Below are 22111 nucleotides of genomic sequence, written 5' to 3' on the forward strand. Positions count from 1 at the left end.
ACCGAGAATGGGCTGAAAATGTGGGAACAAAAGAATATATGTTAAAAATAAAATCCTGTCTTTATCTACTGATATTCTCCTAAAACTGACTGATCTTTCTTTAACAGTGTAAACTGGAATTGGTAAATGAAGAATCATTAGGATGCTAAGATTTATTTGAGTTTATAGAAGTAACTTTTAAAAGGTATTATCAGTAATCACACTGACAGCTTTCTGAGATTATTTGGAATATAAGTATATTATTCAACAATGTAATAATCTAAACTATGATCTTTTTGTCTACAAAATTTTAGTTCCATAAAACTATATATCTGTGTATTATGCTTAATAATTATAGTCATGTAAATTATTTCTCCTTGATGTGTCAATATCTAGTGTTTTAGTGTCACTCTGTAAGTACAAAATTTTGTTGAGTCCTGTTTTTAGAAACATTCCTCAAGTAGAATATTATCACAAATATCACCATCAAAGTCACCATTGACAAATTGATCTCTCACTAAGTAAAGACTTAATTCCTAAAGGAGATTTTAATATTGTATATAGCCACCTGAACGCCTTAGGTTATTTCCTGAATTGCATGTAGATTCCCAATATGGGTCTTACTCTTCTTTGTGAGATGTTATTTCTCCAATATCTACTCTCCTCCTTTCTATTCCAAATGGGCTTATGCCTCCTGCTCTAGTAATGCAAAAACATGTTTCATAGACAGTTCCCTCCATCTCAAGTTTTGCCAACTTTATCCCAGTTTCACAAACACATATACAAAGATGTCACATGTAGTGATAACATGGCCTAGAGTAAGATAAAACATAAGCCAATCGTGGATAAATTTTAAAACAAGGCACTATTTTGGGGATTCAGATAGCAGATGTCAACTCAGAATATATAGTGACACATATCAGAAGGCAACTGCTGTTGAGAATTTAGGAACTACAAATAACTATTGAATCACTTCCCAAAACAAGTCCTCTAGCTAAGGAAAAAGTAAAAAATAGAAATACATTCACTACTTTGGTTTGTTTCCAAAACTAGGGGCACTGATTGTATGCATTTTCATTCTTGAACACTTTTCCAATATGTATTAAAGTATGGATTTATTGCCACCAGATCCAAAGTGTCCTTCTAGTCTTCTTACTCAGTTTTGTTTTTGAATACTTTTTTGAAAATTACACGTAAGACTTTATTTTTAATGCATTTGTCTTTTCCATGAGAACCAAACTAATTAAGAGCAGGATTTGTCTCCGTCTTGTTCATTACTGAATATGTAGGCCTAATAAAGTTTGTAGTATGTAGTAAGAACTTGGTAATGTTTTTGGTAGAATTGAATTGAATTTTATTGAATAGAAGTGCATATGTAATTGCAAAATAGTTACTTGGAATTTAATATGTAGATATGTATATTTAACTGGCTAGGAAAAGTAGATCTTTGAGTAAACAAAAAATGAATCAGAGAACATAAAGTGGAAATAAGGAGTCTAATAAGATTGGTTAGTTGCTTCTAATTAAGAAAACTTATGGCAGAAAATTATTATCTTGGGGTTTAGGATTCCTATATCAATGTTTGTGTGAGTTCATAATGCTTCTATGACTTCTCCAAAGAATATTTTATGCCCAGTAGGTCAAAAGTTCTCAAAAATAATAAAAAATTTAAATTTTAAAGAGAGTTCTGAAAAATAAACCAAAAATCAAATCTTACTTGAGGCTGAATTACCAGGAAAGTTGAATTCAGAGTAGCCCCAAATCATTTATTACGTTAAATATTGTACATTTTGGTTAAGAACATCGTGGATTTGGGGGAAAGCAATTCTTATTCATTGCTAGTGGGAATGTTATCCTCATTCATTACAAGTGGGAATGTTGATTGGTCCGGCATTTTTGGAAAATAATATGGACATTCCTCAAAAGAAAAAGAATTAACCTTCCATGTGAGTAAATAATTACACTCAGCAATATACCTCAAGAGCCCCAAATACATTTCAGAAAAGACATCTTCACTCCTATGTTCATTGCAGCACTATTCAGAATAGACAAAATCTGGAAACAACCTAAGTGCCCAAGAACAGATGATTGGATAAATAAACTATGGTATATCCACACAATGAATACTATTAAGCCATACGAAGGTTAAGTCATCTAATTTGCTGCTGCATGGATGAATCTGGAGAATATCACGCTGATTGAAATTAGAGAGAGAGGGACAGATACAGAATGATCTCCCTCATATGTGGGATATAAAGAAACATAGTAGGGGAAGAACAAATTCCCGAAGATTATTTTTTTAAAAAATGGATGAGAATTGGTCATCAGTAAGAAGCTTACCACTGGGTGGAGGGGAATATAGTAAGGGAACCAATGACTAGGACAATGGTGGAGAGAAATGGACCCCCTGTAGAAGGGCAGGGTGCTGAAATGGATAAAGAAATGTGTATGGTACCCTAACAGTATCAGTACTGTGAACCAAAGTCCCTAAAAGGGAAACAGCATCTACCACAGATGCAGTGGGGGTGGGGGATGGAAACCAGGGGCTTTGGTGGAAGGAGGTGAACACTGGTGAGAGAATTGGTGTTGGAGCATTGTACACCTGAAACTCAATCCTGAACTACTTTGTAACTTGGTTATTAATAGGGATTCAATAAAAATAAAGTTTAAAAATTGAGCCCCTATACATTGGATATAAAACATATGGAGAAATTACAGAAAAGCCAGAGACCATGAACCCCTAAGGTTCCTCACTCACCCAGGTCAGTGCTCACGTGGATGCAGACCTGAGTAGCTCCTCGAGGAGTCTTCCTTGTAAGGGAATCCTGGTCCTTTCATACCTTGCAACCAGACTCAGTCACACCAGGCCCAAGTGTGAGCTGTAAAATGGACATACAAGCCCATGGCAAATTAATGCCATTTGACTCACTTATACAGTCAGAAATATGAGGCACATGGATAAAAATAAATCCAGACGATGTCAATGAGACAGAAGGGATATAATAATGGTCAAAATTGAAATCATTAATTTGGAAACTCTAAATCAAAATCCTGGATTCAAAGTGCCAGTTTGAGTTCACATGGCTAATTAGCTGAGACACTAAATGAAGACAAAATGCCATACTTAACATGTTATAGAACATAGTGTCCAAGACCTAGGGAAATTAGAATGCCAAAGTAAATTGCCTCCTAACAACTTCTCAATACTTCTTAATAATACCCAAATAGGGTCCAGGAATTCTATCACCAAGGAAGTAAGAAATCCAATTATTAAAGGAGCAGTAGCTTCCTGGAGTATTTTTTTTCCTGCAGAAATGGGATGATAGTGAAAACTGCTACTGCCAAATTTGATTCCCTGGATTCAATGTAGATAATGAAAACCAGAGTGGAAAGGATTATCGAAGTATGGTTACCATGACAGACAGCAAACTTAAGAAATAATCAGATGACTTAACCCACAAAGATCTTGGTCATCAGCTCATATGTTGTATATCCTTAGAACTGATTTGACCAAGTAGAAAAGTTCTTTGTGTGATAAACAGAATTCTAATATCTATCACCACAACATTTTAAAATACTCAACAGATTTTCAGATCTAGCTACTTACACTTTCCTGAGTTTTTTTTTTTTCCATCTTCAGTTCCTGAGTTTGTATGCGTCTCATGTTGGGTAAAAATTAGCATTAAGAAATAGTTACAAACTTAGAGCCAATTGTAACAAAAATAAAGAAAAACTTTTTGTCAAACTCTCATATTTTTTCACATTTTATTATAACTGGGTCTTCTCTGTATCACTGTATCACTGTCATCCCATTGCCCATTGATTTGCTCAAGCGGGCATTAGTAATGTCTCATTGGTCCCTGTCATGTTCAGGGTCAGGGGAATGAGGTCCATTATTGTTACTGTTTTGGGCATATCAAATATGCCACAGGTAGCTTGCCAGGCTCTGCCATGTGAGACTCTACATCGCTCTCTTCTGGGACCTTTGTTTAAAGTTTCTGGATCTTGGACATTGATGAGATTACATAGTGTGTGTGGGGTGGTTTGTGAGTGTGACTCCAAGCAGGCTTAGAGATCTCAGCCCCGGGTCCCATACACCTGGGTTCCTCTGCCAGTTCCTTCATGCATGAGACTCGTCTGAATGTGTGGAGAGTGGCCTTGAGCATGGCTGTGGCTGGGTTCCGGAGGTCTTCAGCTTCTGGGACTTTGTTTGGGGTGGGGAATTGTGGTGAAGAACTCAACCTGACCCACTCTGAGGGGCCCCAGTGAAGACAGCCAGGCTCGGGGGCAAGAGACTCTGCCATTTTTCATAATAGACAAAAAATTGTAAAACACCCAAATGTCCAGCAACAAAAGGATACAGTCACACAATGGAACATCACTCAGCTACAAAAAGGAATTACACTGGTACAGAACTGATGAATTTAAGGGACTCAGTGGACAATGTCACGCTGTTTTTAGTTGAGGGAGGCCCCCTGGGCCCGGGTAGCCCTCTGGCCCGCAACGACTTCGCCCATTCTCAGTGCGATTCCCTCTCGTTCCATTCCCAGGAGTCGTGACCGGCTGGGCCTGGTACCGGTCTTCGTGCCAGTCCTCCTCCTTTCCTTCCTCCAATCCCCCTGGTCCCTTCTCTATATACCCATCTTTTTGTTCCATAAAATTTGTAAATCAATTCCATATAACATGGTCCTTTATATCTTGGCACATCACACTGCATTGCCACAAGAAGACATATTTATGTACTCACTTCTTTACATACTGAAGTTACCAAGTAAATTATTCTAATGTTAATAGAACATTTTCATGTCACTTACTCTCTGTGTTTCAATGCAATCAACTCATGCAATAAGGCCCTCCTTCTATACCATCATTTTCTCTGAAGAACAAGATCAAGTATAAGACTGCTTTTTATATTGACCTATTAACACTATTATAAACCTATTATACTGGAGCACTGTTGTCCTGTCGTTCATTGATTTGCTCGAACAGGCACCATTAACATCTCCATTGTGAGACTTGTTGTTACTGTTTTTGGCATATCGAATACGCCACAGGTAGCTTGCCAGGCTCTGCCGTGCGGGTGGGATACTCTCAGTAGCTTGCCAAGCTCTCAGAGGGTGTTGGAGGGATCGAACCTGGGTTGGCCGTGTGAAAGGCAAACACCCTACCCACTGTGCTATCGCTCCAGCCCATAAGCCTATTATAAACCTATTAAAATTAAACTGCAGCACTTCCCCTTAAATATTAAAAATTATGCAGATAAAACTCATTTTGCTTTTTGTAATATTTATTTCTTTTTAGAAATTTATTCAGACCTCCTTAATGGCCATGATCCAGAGACACACAAAAGAATCTCCAAATCAAACAGCTCGCTGCAGAGATGCCTCTATGCCGACTACACTAGGGTGCCTCAGACAAGGTTAGGTTCATTTCCTCCCCCTGCCCCCTGAAAAGCCCTGGTGGCCGCCAACTTCTAGAACCCAATTAGAAGTGCAGGTATGCGGGTTCAGTGACAGTGAACTCCAGGCCTCAAGGGATAGGGGATGGGCCGGTCCCTCTCATCCTCCCATCCCCATGGGACCCTGGAGATCACGCTCACAAACTGTCTCCAGCTGCTATTTAAGGTCCTTAATGGCCATGATCCAGAGACACACAAAAGAATCTCAGAACTGAGCAGGTCACTGCAGAGATTTCTCCAGAGCCTAATTATCTAAAATTTTAGAATTCCAGGAGCATTCAGTCACTCTTGTGGCCATACAACATCTTATGCTATTCATAACAAGCTATACAAAAGAGAGTATGGGGAGATTGTCTGTCATAAAGGCAGGAGGAGGAGTGGGATGGGGGCTACTGGGGACCTTGGTGGTAGAAGATGTGCACTGATGGAGGGCTGGGTGATCAATCATTGTAAGACTGAAACTCAAACAGGAAAGCTTTGCGATGGTATCTCACAGTGATTAAAAAAATAATTTTAAAAATTCTTAAATTTTAAAAATTTAAAAAAGAATATATTTATTCAGATGCCAAGTTATCCTTTTTTTTCTCACTTAAAACTTTTCTTCCTAGAGCTTCCCTATGTTCAAATTTTGCCAGATTTTTTTAGATATGGGTGTCCTGAATCCTTAAGGTCAATCAGGGCCCAAATTAGGCCATATAGGCAAAAGTCAGAGAGGAGAGGACATTTGTAGGACCTTGACAAACATTATCTTTCACTAAAGAATAGGAAATCTTGGCAACAGAGAAACAGTACAGGATTAAGTTGCTCGTCTTGTATTTGGTCAATCCTGATTTGACCCTAGGCCTCATATCGCTCTCTAAGAACTTAGGAGTCCCCACAACCCTCCAGAAGGATCCCTGACTGCAGAGTCAGGAGTATGCTCTGAGAACAGCTGGATATGGGAGAAAAACAAACCAAAGCACTATACTATAAAGCTGCAGTAATAAAAACAGCGTGGTACCTAGTAAAAATGGACTCTCAGACCAATGAAACAGAACTTGAAGTTCTATTTCAAACATATGGACAGCTAGTCTTCAATAAAGGAGCAAAAGTACTAATTGGATCGAGGAATCCTTCTTTAACAAAATGATGTTCAGACAACTCAGACCCCTTTCTAAAACCATGCACAAAATTCAAATCAAAATGCATTAAGTACCATGATATCAGACCTGAATCCATAGATTATTGAGGGTAGAACACTTACAGATATTAAAGTTAGGGGTAGCTTCAATGATTCTATGTTAATGGCCAAGAAGCTGGAGTGATAGTACAGCAGTAAGGGTGTTTGCCTTGCATGAGGCCAACCCAGGTTTGATTCCCAGCATCCCATCTGGTTCCCTGAGCACTGTCAGGAGTAATATCTGAGTGCAGAGCCAGGAGTAACCCCTGACCATTGCTGGGTGTGACCTAAAAAGAATAAAAAATGTTATTGACCAAGCAAATGGAAGAAAATAAAACAAGCAGGATTACATCAATCATAGAGGCTTCTACACTGCAAAAGAAATGATAACCAGAATAAAAAGATAGCTCCAAAATCTGGTAGGAAATATTTTCTTACAACTCATTTGATAAAGGATTGATATCCAAGATCTATAAAGAACTGAAAATCCTTACAAGAAAAAGTTTTTTTAAAAAGCAAGCTACCAAAAATTGAGAAAAGAGATGAATAAAAATTTTCTCAAATAAGATATATGAATGAACAAAAAATATTGGAAAAATGCTCTGCATCATTTATCATCAGGGAAATATAAATAAGAACAAGTGAGATATAATTTTATACCACTGAGATTCGCACATATCACAAAGAACAACAGTAGTCACTGCTGGTGAGAATGTTAACAGATCCATTCATTTCAGAAAACAATAAGGACACATCTCAAGAAACTAGGAATTTAGCTTCATTCTGACCCCACAATTTCACTTTTCATCCTCTTACACAAAGGCACCCAAATTCTCTTCAGAAAATACATTTGCAAGTCTATGTTCATTGCAGCACAATTCACAGTAGACAAAATATGCAATCTATCCAAGTGTCCAAAAACATATGACTGAAGTCTTAAAAATGGTACATATATGCAGTGGAATACGACTCCATTTTGAGGAAGGATGCAATTTGCTGCTACATGGCTGGATGTGGAGAGTATCCTGCAAGTGAAGTGTATCAAAAATGGGACAGAATGGTCTGTCATACATGCTGGGCATAAAGAAACATAGTAAGGGAATAACAAATACCCAAAGGCAGTAGAAACTGAGAACTGGTCTTTAGTAGGAAGTTTAGCAGGGGAAGGGAAATGGGATAGGGAATGTGGCTGCAGTGAACACTGGGACATTGGTGGAGGGAGAAGAAACTCTGGTGGTGTGATGCTGGAGTGTTTTTTATGTATGAAATGTTACCATTAGAGATTTTATAAACCATAATGGCTAGAATAAAAATTTTAAATAAATAAAATGAAATTCATTCAATGAAGGGGGTAAAAAGTCTAACAGAATCAAATGGACTTTGAAAGATAAGAATCACAAAAACAGACAGGATTTTAAATATTTGCCCATGATATTTTTGCATTTCATTATTTATTCTGACAGTATCTCTAAGGAAGATCACTTTATTTTTGCTCCTTTCTGCTTCCCTATGCAAATAAATCTTTTGGGGAAAATTGTATAGGGCTGGCTGATATCCACATACGCTAATGAGCATTATATATGGTGAAAGCTTCAGTTGAGGAGTTTCCTTGGATCTAATTCCCCAAGAATTAGTAAAACTTTGAGGAAACTTATAAACAAGATCAAAGAAACAATTCCAAGAGACTATCAATCCATATAAAGAAAAATCAAGAAAAACCATCAAAATTAACATTAAAGAACTCTAAGCAAAACTCAATAAGGGATTAAAGCAACCAAGTGAAAGTTGACTACAGAGAAAGAGAACTTTCCCTTGCATGTGGCTGACCCCAGCTGGAATCCCAGTACCAACTATGGTTCCCCCAAGCAATGCTAGAAGTAATTCCAGAGCACAGAGCCATGAGGAAGTCCTGAGCATGCTTGGAAGATCCTCCAAAACCCACAAACAAGATTAAAAAAATTTTAAATGGTAGGAGAACTTTCCAGCCTTGCTGACTTGCTTTTACCCCCTTCTCCTATTTGGGGTTATAGACGTGAAGAAGGTAACTCCAGTTCCCGATGTGGCTTCCTGGTTCCTAGTTCCAGAAAAAGCAGACAAAAACATATTCTCAAAGAATTGTGTTAGTCTGCTCCAACTTCTCTAGGGGTAAAGTTAGTACAAAGCCCCTGTCTTTGTTCCACCCAACTCAGAACTCAGGCAGAAAAGCAGCTACAATTATATGAGATCATTCTTCCATTGACATGGGATGGCCAGAGATTTGAATGAATGTCCTAAGAATGTCATAAGAGAACAAGAGAATAAAATGAATGTGGACGAGGGAATGCCCTGTGTCCTGCTGAGTTCCTGGTTACTACGAGTGTGCCCTGTCTCCTACAGCCACCTGGGGAAGCTCCCTATTAAAGGTCAATTTGTTGGAGCTGGAGCGATAGCACAGCGAGTAGGGCATTTGCCTTGCATACTGCCATCCCGGGTTCGATTCCCAGCATCCCATATGGTCCACTGAGCACCACCAGGAGTAATTCCTAAGTGCAGAGCCAGGAGTAACCCCTGTGCATTGCTGGGTGTGACAAAAAGAAAAAAAAAGTCAACTTGTGTGAGTTTTCCACCAAAATAGATATGGGCAGGGTTACGGGCAGGATCATCAGAGGAGATGATCTTTCTGTGTTGTGGAGCCCTTGGAGGCTCTCATCAGGTTCAATGAGTTCTCCAAGAAGCCAGCCAGAGTCCATCTTTGTCTTTCCGGTCTGGCCTCATACAAAAATCCCACTGTCCTCCTCTTCTGCCCACAGGTTGTGCCTGTCACTGGATCTCAGTTTTTAAAAATCATTATCTCACTTCTAGAAAATGAATTTCTTTTTCTGGCCCCAAAGGATACTCAGACCCTTGGTGCTATTACTCAAGCTAATCTCACTTGCTTTTTAACCCCATTTCTACCCATGACCCCACTCTCAGAATGTTCATCTCTCAGCTCACTTGGCCATGAATCACGGTCTCACCCTGCAGTCATCTGCGCCCCGTCATCTTGGTTCAATCTTGGACAGTTTCCGCTTGAACTCAGATTCATTGATCTTCATTTAAATCCTCTTCCTGAGGCCATCCTGGGCCCTCCTGCTCACCTACAAATGCATGGATTCTTCTGTCCCTACAATCTCGGACTCAGATATCTCCCAAGTACATGATCGAACCCTTCTCTGCCGCTCTTTTTTCCAAGACTTTCTCTCTCTCCACTCACCAGTGACATCTCACCTGCGAGAGGCCTTGCAAGCATCATGTGGAGACTGCGCCAGCCTTCCTCCTTCTTGAGATGCTACAGAAGCCCTGGAGATCTCTGTCATTAAGAAAGGGAGTTCACATATTTCAAGCGTACAAGAAGGGAAATTATTGCCAAAGTTCTTATCAGACTAAGGTGAAATCTGGCACATCTGAAATCATTATTGCTAAACGGAACACTGCGGTCATCCAGTACTGGAAACCAGAAAGGGCCAAGGAGAGCTTGAGCAAAAGCAAGTCGGTCTGCCTATAGACACCAAAACAGCAGCAATGAAGGCTCTCTTGCATCAGAACCTGGTTCACACAGAGAATCTGGATAGCCATTGTCTTTGTCTCTAGTGCCTCTTTGCCTGTCTAAAGTTTCATATATATTCTTCAGGGTAACACTCCATGGATCTCAGTCCCAGAGCAGATTAAATTATTCCCACTCCAGGCTTGTCCGGAGCCTGCCCCACATCAGAGCTGGGATGCACCCTGACAGCACCTCACATGTAGCTGGGCCCCAGATACAATCCTTCTGCATGTCCGAATTTCTTGTCACAGATGGAGGCAGTGGAGTACTTTTGGAGACAACAGAGCAACTGGTGTGTCTCAGTCTATCCTTCTCACTGAAAAGGAACTTTTGTTTTTTTCTGTTTTGTTTTGGGGTCAGATCCAACTGAATTCAGGCTTACTCCTAGCTCTGAGTTTAGGGATCACTCCTTGTGGGGTTCAGGGGACCATATGGGGTGCTATGGATCAAATCCAGTTGCACCATGTGCTAGTCAAGTGCCTTAATCACTGTACTGTCACTTCAGCCTCTGGAAGTGAAACATGTTTAGTTGTTCCTATTTAAAAGAAAGCTTAAACTTCATGGAGTTTGCTATTGTGATACAAAATTTTCAGAAATCCAGGGTCAGAGAGACAGTACAGTGGGTAGGGTGCTTGCCTTGCACACCGCCATTCCAAGGTTCAATCTTCTGCATCCCCATTAGTTTCCATGAGCACTGTCAGGAATGATTCCTGAGTGAAGAGTCAGGAGTAAACCTTAAGCATCACCAGGTGTGACTCAGAAGCCAAACAAATAAAATTCAAGAAATACATAGGTCTTTCCATTCCCAATGTCCATATTACCACCTTGTCAACCGCACCTCTTCTAAGTTGCATTTTGTAACATGGAAAACAACTGGAGAACCAGGTTTAAGGAACGATGTTCTCATGGGTCTAGAACACAGGGTCTGAGTGTGAAGTCTCTTGTGCAACCTCAAGGTGAATTACCTAAGACAATTCAGGTGAAGGACAGACATGTGTCTAAAGGCCAAGATGAATTCATTTCCCTTTGTTGCTTATATTGATTTTTTATATTTATATAGCTTATTGTATTTATTCAGTTTTCAACATTTATTTGCCCTTTAGGGGTTCAAAGTGTTTCTATTTTATTTGTAAACTCTCAAGGTTCTAAATTTAGATGTTTCATTTATATTTTTAAAAATTTATTGTGTAAAAAAATTTTAATGTGATTTTCAAAAATAAGTACTAGGCTTCTGATCCAACTTGCCAAGAGCATATGGATTTCCTTGACATTTAACCAGTTACTCTATAATATTATTCTCTATTATTTTGTGGTTATGTCTACATTATTTCCAACTTTTAATTTTTAAAGTGCCCAATAATTTTTATAAGATCTCAGACATTATTAATGAAAAGTTTTCATAATTTTGGATAGTTTAATAGATGATCCATCTTTGCTACTCTTAAGAAGAAATCAAGTGGCCGTCAAGTTCGGTCTATAGACCACTTAATACCTCTACTGCAAACCACAACACCCAAAAGGAGAGAGAGAGCAAAAGGGGATGCCCTGCCACAGAGGCGGGGTGGGGTGCGGGGAGGACAGGTTGGTGGTGGTGGGAGGGATGCTGGGACCATTGGTGGTGGAAAATGGGCACTGGTGGAGGGAGGGTTGGGCATTCGGCCACTGTATGAATGAAATGCAAGCACGAAAGTTTGTAAGTCTGTAACTGTACCTCATGGTGATTCACTAATAAAAAATTCACTGTACCACTGTATCATTGTCATCCCATTGCTCATCAATTTGCTCGAACAAAACCAGTAATGTGTCCATTGTGAGACTTGTTACTGTTTTTGGCATATCGAATACACCACAGGTAGCTTGCCCCCCTCTCATATATATATATATGTATATATATACATATATGTATATATATATATATATATGAGTGGGACTGGAATGATAGCACAGCGGGTAGGGTGTTTGCCTTGCAAGTGGCTGACCCATGTTCGATTCCTCTATTCCTCTATCCCTCTTGGAGAGCTCGGCAAGCTACCGAGAGTACCTCACCCACACGGCCGAGCCTGGCAAGCTAACCGTGGTGTATTTGATATGCCAAACAAAAAAAGTGAAAAACAGTAATATTTTTTTAAAAAAAGAAGAAATCACCTCAATCTTATAAGAACATAGTGACCTAAGGGTAGACTTTAGCCTTTCTAGCCTTTCTAAATTTTAGTTGATTTATTTTTTGCTCTGATTACAAAAGTCCTCTAGAAAATTCTAATTAACTTCTGTTTTGAAGCACTCCCCATTCTATCTTAGTTTGGTTGTTGCTATATTTCAATGTTTATCTCTCAGTACCACAAAACTTTTAGAAACTGTGCTTCTTTTTATCAGTGAGTTTAGAAGAGCCTAATTCTAATTTAGAAATTAGAAGAATCTCTCTTCTTTCTATGATTTGAGCTTTCAAATAATGGTCTCAGAGTCAGACATGAATATGAATTTTATGTCTCCCACATTGTGGTATTGTCCTAAACTACTGGCTTTTTGATGTCTTGAAAGTCTCCATTTGTTAGATCCTTAATATTATCCTCTGTGCCAAAATGTGGCATATTTCCCATGAAAAAATGCAACACACACCAAATTATGTTCACTGGTGTACCCTGGAGGAGCAGAGAGATAATACAGGGGTAAGTATTTACTTAACATGCAGCCCATCCTGGTCCTAACTCTAGCATCTTAAAAGGTCCCATGAGCACTTTTAGGAGTGACTCCTGAGCACAAAGCCAGTGAACCCTGAGTTCTGTGTGGTCTGAAAATAAACAAACAAAAAGTGTTCCATATTACAGAGAATTTTCCTGTAGTATTCTGCCTATGTTGTAAGTTTTGTGGTGGCTTAAATATATTTATATTCCAATTTTATCTAGTTTTATTAAATTATTCTTCATGTGAATAGCATTCTGATCTTAGCTGTTTCTTCGGTTATTAATGAAAACTTCCCGCCATCATCTTCAGATTATAGAATTCAAGGTTGGGTTTTTGATTATATAAATTGAATGAAATATACCCCACAAAATTAAAACTCCTGGAATTTGAGAATCTTTGCCACTGAGATGATTTCAAAGGTTGTTGATACAAATAAGGGTAGGAGCATGAGTGTGATGTTAAACCTCAAAAAAAAATGTGAGCTGTGACAAACTGTGACTTTGAATAGCTTAGTCTCATAGCTACATCTATCATCTGGGGAACTGAAAGCTTAGGAAGTACATTTACCCCTGGCCATGGCTAACTGAATTTCAAGAAATATTATACCAATGACATCCAATCACATATTATTTGAAAGTTTAAAGTAAAAAAAAAACACGAGTCCTTATTTCCTGGAAAATAGATATGGATTTCATCAGACATATTGTACTTGCTTCCAAACATTTCTTAACAATTTAACCATTTCAGTGCTATAAGAATCTGTGATCATTGATGGTCATGAACCCCAAATTTAATTTTCTTGACTCCTAAACATTAAAAGCCAGCCTGAGAACTCAAACAACTGATATTTACCTAAAACATTACTTTTCGTTGTCTCTAAAGACTAAGATCTGAGTCCTGAAACAATTATATGAGCTAAATCAGAATTATTCAAGCATCTTAGTTGACACTATGCCCTGACTGCAGTTACTACTGTTTATTTAACAATATTTCTCATTATTTAATAACTAAGGGATTCTTATAAGAGAAAAATAATGTACCTTGTTATTTGGACTTAAAGTATTCTGATCTTAATATTATTGAAACACACAACTTCATAAAAGTAGGAAGAAACTCTTAGGAGATATTACCTACTATGAATATAAAGTTACTGCAAATTAAATAAAATACTTTAGAACCCATACTGGGTCAAAAAAATTTGAGAAATCAAATGATACCATTACCTTGAAACAAAACTGCAAATTGTAAAACATGATAGAAAAACAATGCATGTACTGTTAACGTAAGCGGGCTATAATATTCCAGTGGTAAGTTAGTTCTCAAAGTTTTTCTCTATTTGAGGTAAAAAATAGTACATACTATAGCATCACTAGGACTTCATTAAGCTAATATATCTTTCCTTCAAATTTACCTCTTTTTCATTATCTCCAGATAATTAAAGTAGTATTTTTCCAACAACCTATCATTTTTATGATGACACTCAAGAGCCTTTATTCATTAAATAATGTGAGAAATTAAGGTCTTTTCTGATGAAATATCCTTTTTATTGTAAAGGATAAACTTTGTATGTTTTAATAGTTACAAATATTATAGTTCATAGTATTCAAAATGGGTACTAGGGTGTGCATAAGACAATGATTACTATCTTGAAATGATTGCTACTCACCTGATGGCAATTCAATATGTTAAATAACAGATTAAAACTTAATGTGTTTGGGGGCTGGAGCGATAGCACAGCAGGTTGGGCGTTTGCCTTGCACGCGGCCGACCCAAGTTCGATTCCCAGCATCCCATATGGTCCCCTAGGTAGCGCCAGGGGTAATTCCTGAGTGCAGAGCCAGGAGTGACCCCTGTGCACTGCCAGGTGTGACCCAAAAAGCAAAAAAAAAAAACAACTTAATGTGTTTGTACTGGGCATTTATTTACCAACATTACTGTATATCATGATCATGAATCACGAAATCCCGTTGATCATTGAATTGCTCTAGAGGTCTCAGTAACCTCTACATTCGTCCTATCCCTGAGATTTTAGAAGCCTCTCTCTTCTTGGCCTTCCCAATGATGCCACATTGGAGGCTCTTTCAGGGTCAGGGGAATGAGATTCAGTTGGTTACTGGCTTTGGCATATGGATACACCATGGGAAGCTTGGGAGGCTGTCCCAAAGCTCTCAGTAGCTTGCTAGTTTCTCCCAGAGGTAAAAGTAGGTTATAAGACATCACACAGCTGCAAAGTGGCCGCATGTTTCTGGGAACTTGCTTTTAAGTCTCTGGATGTTGGCCATTGATGGGATTACACACACCTGGGTACCTTCACACGTGAGGCTTGTATATATAAGCATAAATTATATCCTTCATGTTTAGAGGAAGTATTCAGTCATAAGAGCTATCCAGATAATTCAAAGATGCTTATATAAGTTTTCAAATTCTTGAAAATAAAATCAGTTCTTAAATTTCTCAGAGAACTCATGGATCTCTTATAACATGTGTATGGTTGAATGCCCTCACAACCTACAGAATCTAGTGTGAGATGTGCAGTGTAGAGTAATTTAGCAAGTTGTAGTAAAAGTCATACAAATATTATCATTTAAATTATTGAAAGTAATTTAGCATACATTAATGTATTTCAGTTTAGTATTAATCTATTTCCGTAAGAAACATACAATTAAAAAAATCTCTGTATCACTTCTACCATCCCTTCCCCCCATCCCACTATCACTACTAATCTTCCTACTAAAGAACAGTTCTCAGTTTCTGTTTCCTTTGGACATTTGTTATTTCCCTAGTATGTTTCTTTAGATCCTGTACATGATAGAGATCATTCTGTGTTTATCCATTTCTCTGACTAAGTTCATCCACATAGCCACAAATTGCATGATTTTGTCTTATAGCCCTTAGCATTCCATTGTCTACATATACCATAGCTTCTCTTTCATTCATCTGTTCTTGAGCACATGGTTTTTATTCCAGACTTTAGCTATTGTGAGAAATGCTATAATCAACATAGGCATGCAAATATCTTTTCTGAATTGAGTTTTGGAACCCTTGGGATAAATGCCAAGAAGTAGAATTTCTGGGCCATATGATAATTCAATTCCTGTCTTTTTGAGATGGGTACATATTGCTTTCCAGGTAGATTCAAGAATCCTTGAATTTAAATTGTTAGTGGGACCAATCAACTTCCCCAAGAGCAGTGAATGAAGGTCCCTGTTTCCCTCATAGGCATGCCAAAACTCTTTGGTTTTCATTGGGGGAAAACTCTTGGCTCCTCCCCAGAAGCACACACTTCTCCTGCCCCTCTTGGCTGCCTCTGGTCCACCTGCCTCAGTGGGACTGTTCTCTGGCGCTCTGGCCGAAACACTCCTGACAGCCCTAGACTTTGCTATCAGCTGCAGGGAGAGATTGGCTCTATGCATCATCCCTGGCAATGTGGCAACATCAGATTATTCCCTGGTTGAAGCCATGGACTTAACGGACTTAATTTCAACAGAAGGAAAAAAAGGAGGGGGTTGTGTGTTTTTGATGAACAATGTTGTAATTTTATTAATGAATCTTGGATAACTGAGTATTATATCTAGAATGTGGTTAAAATTCTCGATAATCTTAGGGAACACTTCAATAACTACCTCCTCTTCTCCTGGCCCATTGCCTCAGTCCTGCCTTGGATATTTGCCTCCATCAATTTACAGTTGAGCAATATGATCCCCTAACAAGCAATTCTTCTACATGTGATGACTGCCAACTGTAATGTATGGGTGTGCATATATTGCCTTTTCATTTTCATTTTATATTGCTTTTCTCTTTCCTCTATGTCCTTTCCATAGTTTATTTTTAGGGCAATGTCCTTTTTGTATGGACACAGGAAGACAATTAATACCATGCTATTATATCATGAGAATTAATAGACTTCAAATAATATTTATTCCTGGACATCTGTCATATTCACTTGATTTCAGCCTCAGTTGCCCTACTTCCTAGCACCCAAAAGCAGGGTCCCAAAGAAGGGACTGGATGGACCTAGGACAAGCTGAAAGATATACTGGCATCAAAACAGGATAGGCCAAGTGCCACAAAACTTATCATAAGTTAAGAACATGGTTGTGGACAAATTCTGTATGACCCTAAGAGAAGTGACTAGACAAGGGCCCTGCTAGAGTTGGGAAGAACTAATCTGGCCTGAGGACTGTAGTTTGATAGCAAGATGTGGCCAGGAGGAGCAACCTTTAAGCTTAATACATCTCTTGCTGTGTTCAAACAAAAGGACTAGAAGTTAATTTAATACGATAGTTTAAATGTATTACTAGCAAGGGAAATGAGAGGCCAATATTACCTTTAAACGAGATTAACCCTTTACAATCTTTCTATTATTTATGCTATTAGCCTTTGAATTAGATTAAGAGGGGAAGATGTGGAGCATGTTGCCAGATACTGGGTGCAGATAAGACCCAACCTTGCAAAGAGGCCCAGAAGCAAAGCCTCACCAGAGAGAGTATCTGAGCAAAGCTGGCAAGAACAGGGTGTCAGCCAACACCCGATGTTCAGCCTTGAGCCTCACTCGACCTCCTAGTCACATGAGCCCTAGACATAGAAACTGTTACTTACGCTTAGAAAGTCATCCTAACTGCTGCATCTAGCATTGACGGGGATTGGATCGGGACATAACAGAGAAGGAGCAGTGGTAGGCCAATAATGCTGAACTTCATGTGATTGAACTTTCTTGTAAGCTGAGACCCTCTATAAAATGTGTGTATTTGGCAATAAAGTGAACAGTATCAGCTGCTCCCGGAGCCTGTTTCTTTGCGTGTCCATCATCTTTCGCCTCTCATCTGCCAGGACCTGGTACGCACCGGGTCCGGGCACCGTTGGAGGAAAACTGTTCCCCAACAGGTTTTTGTTCTTTGTGAGGTGAATCAGTTTCAGTGGGATGATATCTCATTGTTCTTTTGATTTGCATTTCCCTGATGAAAAGTGATGAAGAGAATTTTCTCATATAATTTGTGACCATTTGTATAAAAGCCCTCCCTGTAAGATCAGATACAAGACAAAGTTTCCCACTGTTACCACTATACTTGCAATAAAGTGTTGGTACTCATTGCCACTGAAATTAGGCAAGAAAAAGATAGTAAAGTCATCCAGGTTGGAAAAATAGAAGTCAAACTCTCATTATTTGCAGGTCACATGATACTCTATTTACAAAACCTTAAGGACTTTTTAAAAATCTCCTAGAAACAATAGGCTTATACAGTTAAGTGGCAGGCTACAAAATCAGTGGACTAAATCATTATTTTTGCATGCAAATAATAAAATTGTAGAGAGGAATTTTTTAAAATACCTTTCACAATAGTGCCTCAGAAAATCAAGTATCTGAGAATCAGCTTAACAAAAGAGGTGAAACAGCTTAGCAAAAGAGCTTAACAAATAAAACTACAAAATGATACTAAGATAAATAAAAAAGGACATGAAGAAATAGAAGCACATCCCCTGTCCATGGATAGAATTTATGTTGTCAAAATTACAATCTTGCCCAAAACATTATACAGATTCAATGAAGTCTCTATAAAAATTATCCATAACATTTCATTAAAAACATAGATCAAATGTTATTGATGTTTATATGAAGTAATATCACCCCCCAGACATACACATACAGACACACACACCAAATATTTAATGATTCACTGCTATTGGCCAAACAAATAAAAACAAAAATAAAGAAATGAGATTACTTCTGGCTGAGAGACTTCTACACTGCAAAGGAGATGATGACAAAAATTAAAAAACACTCCACAGAAGACTGGAGAGAAAATATTTTTCTGCCAGTCATCTGACAGAGGGTTAGCACCCAAGGTGTATAAGGCTCTAGTAGAACTAAAGTAACCAAGCCCACCGAAACATAGAAGAAATTAATAGAAGGCCCTGTTTTTAGAAACCACGTTTGGAAAAAAGAATATGAAGTATATGAATCACACTCTGGTTCTAGATTCAAAATAACATTGCTTTCTTTATTTTGAAAATTAAATATTATTTCTGAGTTGAGTAAACTTTGATACATCCTGCCTTCTTCACATCCAAAGATTTTCTGTCAATTTCACTTTCAGATATCTGATTCATTATGAAATTTTCAATCCATTCCTTATATAAATATTGATTGTAATAGTCTAAACTCTTTCTCATGAGTTTCCTAAACTTCACTATAATCAGTAAGTATGGCTTTTAGATTGGCAATTAACACTACTATTTAACCAATCTCATCGGGGATCTTGATGGGGATTGTAAATGGCCATAAATTGTTAATCTAAGAACTTGATTTTATACCTGCTAGAACACTGTCAAGTGCATAATTTTACTGAGCCAAAAATTACTTTCTGGTAGTTATTAAGTTTGTCAGACATTACTTGAATGCCAGAAACTTTATTAATTGGGTCAGTATTTTTAAGACACTTAATTATGTTTACTTCCAACAGTGCACTGAAACTGAGCAACAAACGTGTCATGTAATTTGAACGTTTCTGGGTTACATGGATTGTTGCATGGGGTAGGGGTATAACAACATAGTTAAATATGGCAGTGATACAGGTGTGGATTTATTATCAAGTAGCATATTTAATTAGCTACATGAAGACCTTTTTTCCTTTTTATTCATGAAGACCTTTTAAATATCATAGCAAAATTAAGTTTATATGAAAAAAGAATTACTTCACAGGGTAATTGAGTAAGAAAATATTTTAAGCAATCAACTTTTGAAGTTTCAGTGGCTATTGTTCAGTATACTTTTACAGTGAATAATTATCTAATACATTAATGTTCTTTCCATTTAACAGTAAAAACTGGATATACAAAAAATCAATTTATTATGTTTTTTAAAAAATTTTGGGGGGTCACACCCTGTAATGCATAGTGGTTACTCCTGGCTCATGCACTCAGGAATTACACCTGGCAGTGCTTGGGGGACCATATGGGATGCTGGGAATCGAACCCGGGTCAGCAGCTTGCAAGGCAAACACCCTACCCACTGTAAAATCACTCCAGCCCCTGTTTTTCAAAATTCTTAAGTTTTTACAAGTTCTTTTGCATCTTGTAAAACCAGCATTTCTGTTTTAAATAGATTGTATATTAACTTAAATATATAGGGACTAGACCTCCTCGACCCAGATTCCCAGTTTTCCAGTAGCTTGGCAGTCACACCCACAAACTCCCCCCAGTACCATGTAATCTCATCAACAGCCAAGATCCAGAGACTACAAAACAAAGTTTCTGGAAAAGAACGATGCAATTTTTTTCCTGGAGCACGCGGCTGCATTTATGGCCACATGGTCTCTTTATTTATTTTTTTTATTTTTTTCCTACAGGGCAGTGCCTGGCAAGCTACCCGTGATGTATTTAATATGCCAAAAACAATAACAAAAATGTGCTCTTCATGTTCCTGAAGCGTGCAGATGCCTCTGGTCTATACTAGCACGGGACAGGTATAAATGAAGACGTTACTGGCACATGCTCGAGCAAATCAATAAACAATGGGATGACAGTGATACAGTCATATATTAACTCAAGACTTTTACTGTAGGTGCTTACTCTTTAAAGCTTTTTAGAGAGAAATGGAACCTATATATTTGGTAATTTTATGAGAATGTATTTAAAAGATTTCATTTCATCATATTTCAACTTAAATATCTGCATTGCCAGCTATGAAAATACAAATTCAACTTAACTCTTATAAAATTATTACTTCATCTATACATTAATTTTACTGAATGGTAATCTCTTAGAGAGCTGTTTTCTTTCTATACCTGATGCACTAAAATTCTTAGGTTAAACTTTAAAAATTTCAAGTACGTTTAAAAGTTCCTCTGTTTTGGAGCCAGAGAGATAATGTAAAGAGTGAGGCATTTACCTTGCATGCCATCCACCTAGATTTGTTCCCTGGCACCTGATATGGTTCCCTGAGCCTGCCAGGAGTGATCACTAATCACAGAGCCAGGAGTAGATCCTGAGCACTGCCACGTGTGACCCTGATACAAAATAAAATCTCGTTCTTTGTCTTTAATGAATAATACCACATAGAAAAGTTGTACAGTTGTGTTTTAAGTTCTAAATTCATGCCAATTTAATTTTGAAAATTACAAGTATAATAAAATGTTATTTTATTTTTACTTCATACTTCAAAATCAGAATTTTAGTGATGAAGTATAAAAAAGGACCAATTAAACTGAAGAAGCAACATTTGTATGAAACCGTATGGCATATGATAAAGAAATTCTCTGCTATGATGTTTAAATGTTAATGTGCATAGAATCATCTGAGAGCCTTGATAAACCAGACTACTGCTGATATTCCCTCCAGACATCCTGATTCAGTAAATTACAGTGAGCCCAGTACATTGCACTACTTTTTCAATTTTTTATTATTATTGAGGAAACGTGACTTGTAATACTGTTGAAATTTAGCTTAGGGCATAGACTGTTACTGCATAACACCCACACCAATATACAAAAAACTTGTATTCCATTATATCTCTGTCCCTTCTCTTATGTCTCATCTCACCCCACCTAGAACCTCAGGTGTCAGATATTAGAGCCTAAGAGTTTCTTTTCATTGGACACCATATATTCTCTTGTTTATTTATATGCCTATATGTCTATATTCTCTTGTTTATTTATATATATGAGTGAGATCATCTGACATTTCTCTTTGTCACTATGATACTTCACTTATCATAACACTCTAGCTCTTTATCCAAGTAGTAAGTAGCAAAAGACATGATTTAAACTTATATCTGAGTTGTATACAGTTGTGTCCAAATGACTTAATTTTTTACCCATTATCTACAATTAGTATTTGGAATCCCAGATCTTGGCTATTATAAATACTACTGCAATAAGCATAGTGTTCTTATATCCTTTTGAATTCATGGTGGTTGTGTGTGTGTGTGTGTGTGTGTGTGTGTGTGTTTGTGTGTGATATCAGGGTAATTATTTAGTACTGTCATTGCTGTGTCATATGGTAATTTCATTTTAACTATTGAAAGGTCTTTAGACTATTTTCCACAGACACTAAGTCAATGTAGAACCCATCAACAGTGAGTAACGGTCCCCATTTACCACCCACATTGTTGATTTCCTGCCTTCTTGAGTTGCCTTTCTCACTGGATGAGATGATAGTTCATTGTTGTTTTCGTTAATATTTCACTGATTATCAGTGAGGATAACAATAACCATGACACCAGAGTCCACACCAGGCTGTTTTCACTCAGGGCACCCCAAAGGGGGGTGGGTGA

Source organism: Sorex araneus, chromosome 1 (genome assembly GCF_027595985.1).
Source record: "Sorex araneus isolate mSorAra2 chromosome 1, mSorAra2.pri, whole genome shotgun sequence".
Taxonomy (NCBI): Eukaryota; Metazoa; Chordata; class Mammalia; order Eulipotyphla; family Soricidae; genus Sorex; species Sorex araneus.